The sequence below is a fragment of the Fukomys damarensis genome, unplaced genomic scaffold (assembly GCF_012274545.1).
Source record: "Fukomys damarensis isolate Sample0158 unplaced genomic scaffold, DMR_v1.0_HiC HiC_scaffold_5, whole genome shotgun sequence".
Classification (NCBI taxonomy): Eukaryota; Metazoa; Chordata; class Mammalia; order Rodentia; family Bathyergidae; genus Fukomys; species Fukomys damarensis.
Genome location: NW_022900917.1, coordinates 24,667,160 through 24,673,992, shown reverse-complemented (window position 1 = coordinate 24,673,992; position 6,833 = coordinate 24,667,160). Strand labels below are relative to the sequence as shown.

At 33.0% G+C, this 6,833-nt stretch overlaps 1 pseudogene; it reads right to left on the bottom strand.

The window, feature by feature from the left end:
- Window positions 1–344: 344 nt before the first annotated feature.
- LOC117285059 lies at window positions 345–467 on the bottom strand (annotated as a pseudogene).
- Between the last annotated feature and the right edge of the window lie 6,366 nt (window positions 468–6,833).

The following is a 6,833-nucleotide window of genomic DNA, read 5'->3' as shown; positions in this document are numbered from 1 at the left end:
CTTGTCCAGATGACTGTGATTCGGGGTGTATTTCACCCCGCAGCAATCAGGGATGAGGCACCTCTCAGCCACAATGTCTTCATATTCATCTGCACTGAAGTTGGTGATATCCCACTTCTTGAAGAAGTGGATCTTCTGGTGGCCAGGGAACTTGAACTTGGCCCTGGGTAGGGCCTCTATCATATGTTTCTTCTTCTGCAGCTTGGCTCAGGTGGACACGATAACCTGGCCAATGTGAACCATCCCCACCAAGCTCTGGGGCTTTCCAAAGGTGCCCCACATGCTTGTTTGGAGCCTAGGCTAGGGACAGCAGGAGGTCAAATACACAAACATTCACCAGGAAGCAGTATCACTAAGGTCCCTTAGGGCAGCCTGTATGAGCAACAGGCCACATACACTAGAGGAAGTTGCTGTTCATAGCTATTGCACACTGGGCATCCACCAGCAAAGGAGCCCAGCTCTTACATCTATTTTTTTGATCAGACAGAATAGTTTTGATGAATGAAAGACTTTACTTATTAATTAAGTGGTAAGAACGTGTCCAAATCTTCATTCACTACAGATGTTAGGGAGGAACAAGCGTAAGGGATAATAATAATCAAGTGGAGAAGCAGAATACTGTGCAAGCTAAAAACTGCAAATGGAAAGTAAGTAGGTAGGATTTTGCATTTTCTCATAAACATTTGGAAAAAACAACAGAGAATCTAAGATCTTTATATTATGTTTGAGAGAAAGAAAATACTGTGAAACACAAGAAATAGAATTAAAAGAAAAATTGAATTTCATCAAAATTTAGCCAATATAAGATTTATTAGAGGCAATTACTGTGTATGTGAAAACACCCAACACAAAGAAAGTTCTCAAAATATGTTAGTTTTTAGTTTTTTAATTTAAAAATTATTTAATTTGTTTAATAAAGTCTAGTCGGCAAAAAAGATTATTGTGTTAACATTAAAATATATTGTTTCACCAACACATAAATATAGCTAAGTTAATGCAGAGCTGGATCCTCCATTAAGATTCATGTATTCAATATAGGTAAAGTCATGACAGCCCACATTTATATCACAATTACCAGCTTTTTACATGAAGAATCCAGCTGCTTTCAAAACTAAAAGAAACTAAGTTTTCCAAAATGCTAGATCAGTAAATACCATCCTCCAAAACCATTAAAAAAGAAAAATAGCACCGGATTTCAAAGAGCACATCAAGTATGTTAATTGTGATAGAACTGTCAAGACCACAAGAAAAGAGATAAAAGATACTCAGATTCCAACTTAACTATAGATATTAATTCTGCGTGGTGTCTGTGTGTATGTCTGTGTGTGTGCGTGTGTGTGTGTGTGTGTGGCTTGTTTTGAGGCTGGGTCTCACTAAGTTGCTAAGGCTAACCTTAAACTCACTGTCCTTTCTCAGCCTTGAGAGTGTTGAGAGAGATGTGAGACAAGAAGGGCAGTATTTTAATTTTTGAAGGGTCCCTTGCCTATGCAATTCAACCAGAACAACGGAAACTAGTTTTTCAGTGCTCACTTGGGCAGCACAGATACTTAAACTAGTTTTTCAGTCTTCTAACATTCCCCTAAAGTCCACTGTTATCTATTTCAGAGTCCTAATCAATTTTTTGAAAAGGATAGAGGGAAATATTGTCAGTTGCTATTAATCACTCCAACTTAGAATCTGACATGATAGTATGATAACAAAAAATAATGATAATACAAAATGTTTACTTTGAATAACTTTCTTTATGTGATCATTTATATAAAGTTTTTTTCTCTCAAATGGAAATAGAAAGTTGAAAATTTGCCATAAATCAAATGGCCATCCTTATTCTCTAATATTAAACAATTTACTGATAGAAAAGTATTAAAACTATGACTGAGTTCTGTGCAGAATATGTAATAGGGTTTATTTTATTCACTTGCAAAAATTACCTGCAGGTAAATTATTAGAGCTCCACATATCCACAGAATGCATTTTCCACCTATTATATTTAAAAATAGGTATTCAGAGAATAATTTAGCTATGTGTTTTAAAGGATAAACCCAGGATAACAAACCAGTTCTCAGCATTGCTGTAGTCCCTAGCTGCTTCTACTGATCAAAAGATTTCTAAGAAACAGAAAATACTCCTAGCCAATGTCCTCAGTATATCTTGAGATGCCAATTTCAAATTAAATAATTGTCTATTCAAATTACCTATGGGAATAGTAAACTACAATAGTGAAGCTGAAGAATGAAGTTAGCAGAGGCCTGACTCTGGGAGCAACAACAGACCAGATTTGCCTACCCACTGCCTCAAAAAAATAAAAGAAGCTGACAGGGGGAAAAAAAAGCTGGGATAAAGAAGCATGTATAGTCTAGCAGTTGTGGTCAAACTGTGGCCTGACAATCATATCTCAGGAAGGCCATAAGGAACTTTGTCTTCAATTTTTAAAATAGTTGCTGCTGCCTGGGGGTAGTTTTGAATCCTGTCACAAGCTCTTGATCAACTAGACCTGTTGCTCCTGGAATCCAAAGTGACAGAATGACTCAGAGAATCAAGGAGTCAGACATTATGAAACAGGGAGGAAGAGGACCATGAGATGGAGGTAGAAGGAAGTACAGGGAGGGGAAGGGGACAAAAAAGATGTGTTATGTACATGTGCCAAATTCCCACAATGAATGTAATCATTACATACTGCAAATATGTACTAATAAAAATAATTTTTCTTTAAACATTTTTTAAAACTCAAGATGTACTGAGAATTGTGCTCTCCTTCAGAGTCAGGGTAATGATAGGAGATTTCTAGGCTCTGCTTCCAGGGTCTGGAACAGTACACTGTAAGAGGAGCCAGTTGACAGTTTGTTGATTATGATGTTACTAAAAAATCTTGGATGTATCTAACTCTTACGGTGTCTTCAGCCTTGAGAGGGAGAATTATCAGTTTTAAATGGATATTCCCAGTTGAGCAGGAGTCTGAAGATTAAGGTAGCAAAGAAGTCAGATCAATCTAAAGCCAGAGAGGCCATGGTTTACCCTGCTTTCAGGTCTCACTTGCCATCTTTAGACTCAAGTGAAGAGTGTGTACTTTCGGCAAGAGCAGCCTTTAAGTCATTTCTACTGTGACATTTTATTTTGCTTCTTTCACATCTCCACTACCAATATTCCCCATACTTCCCATTTTACACTCTTCACCAGAGAAATCTTTTCATAGCCTTTACCACTAGCTATTACCCTCCTTCTAGATATTAACCATCCATGGCTTCATTGATTTTTGTTAATAAGGCTGTTTACATGTCATGCAAAAGTTCAAAACAAAAGCCACTAAAACCTAAATAATTCATTCTGAAATCTTTTTATCATGACAGTCTATGAACGAATATACAGTGGTATGATCGAAATATACAGTGAAATTTTTTTTTTTTTTGTACTGGGGATTGAACTTGGATCTCTGCACTTGCCAGGCAGACAGTGAAACCACTGAACTATATCCCCAGCACCAGTGAATGTTTGAATTAAAATTTATAATAAGTTTTTACCGTAAAGACATTATCATTAATGACCCTTAAAATACTACAGCTTGCTTCTAAAATACCCATAACTCTTGTCAATTACTGAAATAATTCTGGAGGTCCTCTTTAATATCTTCTCATGGCTACCTTGATATCCTAAATTGACTCAAACTGTTTATGGCAGCTTCTGTCAAATAAAACATAAGAATCTACAGTAACCTATGAGATCGTCCTTCATCTCTCGTCATTAAGATAAATTTTAATTCATAGGGTGAGAAAGAATTAACTTCTTCAGAATGTAAAAATCCTCTTATTCAAGAATAAAAAATGATTCTACATGTACTCATTACCTTTACTCAGAACAATTTATAAAACATTTTAATACAGGTTCTACACATTTCTGATTAAATTCTTGCTTATTAATTTGTGGATCAATGGCACTGGAATTGCCTAGGCTAGCTTCAAAATTGTGGCATTTCTGCCTCAGACTCCCAAGAGGCTGGAATTACAAGTTTGCACTCCCCTATCAAGCTTATGCTGTCATATTTTCTAACAGTTGGTTTTAGTTGGAAAAAGTGTCAATTTCCATTTGTTATCGCCCTCCTGGATTTGCTTCTGAATTTTCTATTAGTTTGCAAATGAATTTTGTTCAATTTGCTAGGACAAATATGTACAATAGTCTGAAAACCATGATACTTTTGGTATTTAAAATATCCTAGAAAAATCTTTTTCATTTAGCTTATCAACTATGTGTGAAAGGTCAAATAAGTATTTATCTCTTAATTCATTTTGTTTCATTGGTATATGAAGTCTTTAGAACTTCTTATTTCTAGTTTTAAAAATAACAATTTTTGTATATTTGGAGTTTTATTTTCAAATAAGGAAGTGATTTTTTGGTGTGATCCTTCATTTTAAATTTATAGACACCAATTCTTTTTTTTTTTCTTTTTCTAAATCATTTATTTTTGCTTCACCAATTTTAAATGTTTCTTTTGTTTTCCTGTTATTGGTTATGCCTTTTTAATTTTGAGTATAATGGCAATTCAATTATTTCCACTTTCTGTCTGTTAGTAATATGCAAGCTGAAAGCTTTTTCTCTGAGAAAATTTAGCTATATACAATAACCAAAGATAACAGTGTTTTCATTATCCTTGGTTTCTAGACATTTCTAAGTCTGTTTTGAATTGCTACACTGACAAAAGTTGTTTAGCAGAGAACTTTTTCATTTCTTAATTTCTAGCAATTGAGGCTTTATGTTCCTATGTTTTATGTTTATTTCTATTTTTATTCAATTATAGCCTCTAAAAGTTTTACTATTGGAATTTATTGAGATTATTTTGAGAACTAAGATGTAGTCAAATTTTTCAAATGTGATTTCCAGGATGCTTTACTCTGTGGATTCAGAATATAAACTGTGGTGTATTTATTAGAGCTACCTTATTTACCACATGTTTGCATTCTATATTCATAAGTCCTTTTCAATTACATTTTTATATTGTTATATTTTTTTCACATTTCCTGCAGCTTTTGCCTTATTGATTTTATGCTATGCTGTGATACATTAAGATTCATGATAGAGCCTCCTTGTGATCCCTCTTTATCTTGCTGAATAAGTTTTGTCTGGAAGTCAGCCTTGTCTGATATTTGTATTTGTGTTTGTCTGGCATATTTTCCTTTTAGTACTCAACTTTTCCCTTGCTTGACCTTTTCTTCACATTACTATATTCTATTTACTTTGTTGAACTTTAATTTATTTCACATCCATGAGATTGAGTACATAGTTTTCCTCATGTATGACCTCACAGTGTAGTAACTTAGTGGCAATCACTCTTGAAGACTCTGGAGGCACACCTATTTTTAGATACAATTCTGTTTAACACATGTAATTGAATTAATTTAAGTCTGATCTTAGAATTCCTTTTTCTCATTATCAGTGAGACTTGCCATTGATTACTGATATATGTGTTTGATTTATGTTTTGCCACTTTTGTTACTTTATCCATGGCTCCTTTGCATTACAGCTTTTATTGAATGGTCCCTTTTATTTGAATGTACTGGGAAAATTTTTCCTTAGTTAATTTAAAGCCCATAGTCAGTATTTCAGAGGCAATTTTTAATTTTTTAATTTCATTTCTTTAAATATTTATAACTACCTATTTTTCTCCACCAAGAAAGATAATGAAATTCACATATTATGTTTCGGTACATCTCCCTTTTCTCTTCTTTGTTTGTAATATATAAATATATCAATTTTCAGAATACAACTTTTGTAGTATATTCTTTGTGTAGTACATTCTAAATATGAATATCTACAATTATTTAGTTCTATATTCACAAGAATTCAGTGTTTGTTTCTGATCCTGTCACATTACTACTACTTTCTTGAAACTCTTTGTTTTCCCAAATTTCTTGCTCTGAAAAATTTTAAGCCTATGGAAAATTTAAAAATATACCAATGAACAGCTAAGAATGCTTCTATTTAGATTTATAAATATTGTTGGCACATTTGTTTTATATATATATATATATATATATATATATATATATTAGTTTGCAATACACAAACTAATAGAATACTTTATGCTAAATATGTTAGTGTTATCTCCTGATAAGCAGTCTCTAACATAGCAATAACACCATATATTATTCATGTTTCATATCCATTTCACAGTCAAATTTTTCTAAAACGGATCAAATATGTACATGATAGATTTATTATTGTTGCTGTTCCAGAGTCCAATCCAGATTAGTTTGCAATACACAAACTAATAGAATACTTTATGCTAAATATGTTAGTGTTATCTCCTGATAAGCAGTCTCTAACATAGCAATAACACCATATATTATTCATGTTTCATATCCATTTCACAGTCAAATTTTTCTAAAACGGATCAAATATGTACATGATAGATTTATTATTGTTGCTGTTCCAGAGTCCAATCCAGCTTCATGACTTGCTTGCTGTATCTCTTAGGTCCCTTTTATTCTAAAACAAAATTACACTTTATTTTAATAACATGGACTTTAAAAATCCAGGTCAGTTGTCAGATAGAATTTCTCAGTTTCTGAACTTAGGTGATTGTTTCTAATGACTGTCATTTGAATTGTTATCCTATCTGCTGAACTGCAATAATTCTAAATAGTTCATGTGATCCATATTAAATATTTTATAAGAATGTTTTATACATGACCTTTGGTTCTTTATATTCTACCACAAAAGGCATGTGATATTGTACTACCCACTCTCTATTTTGATCCACCCTTTGATGAGATAGGTTTAAATAATCAAATCACTTTTTAAATTTTTTTCTTTCATAAGTACGATGGATTTGAGAATACATA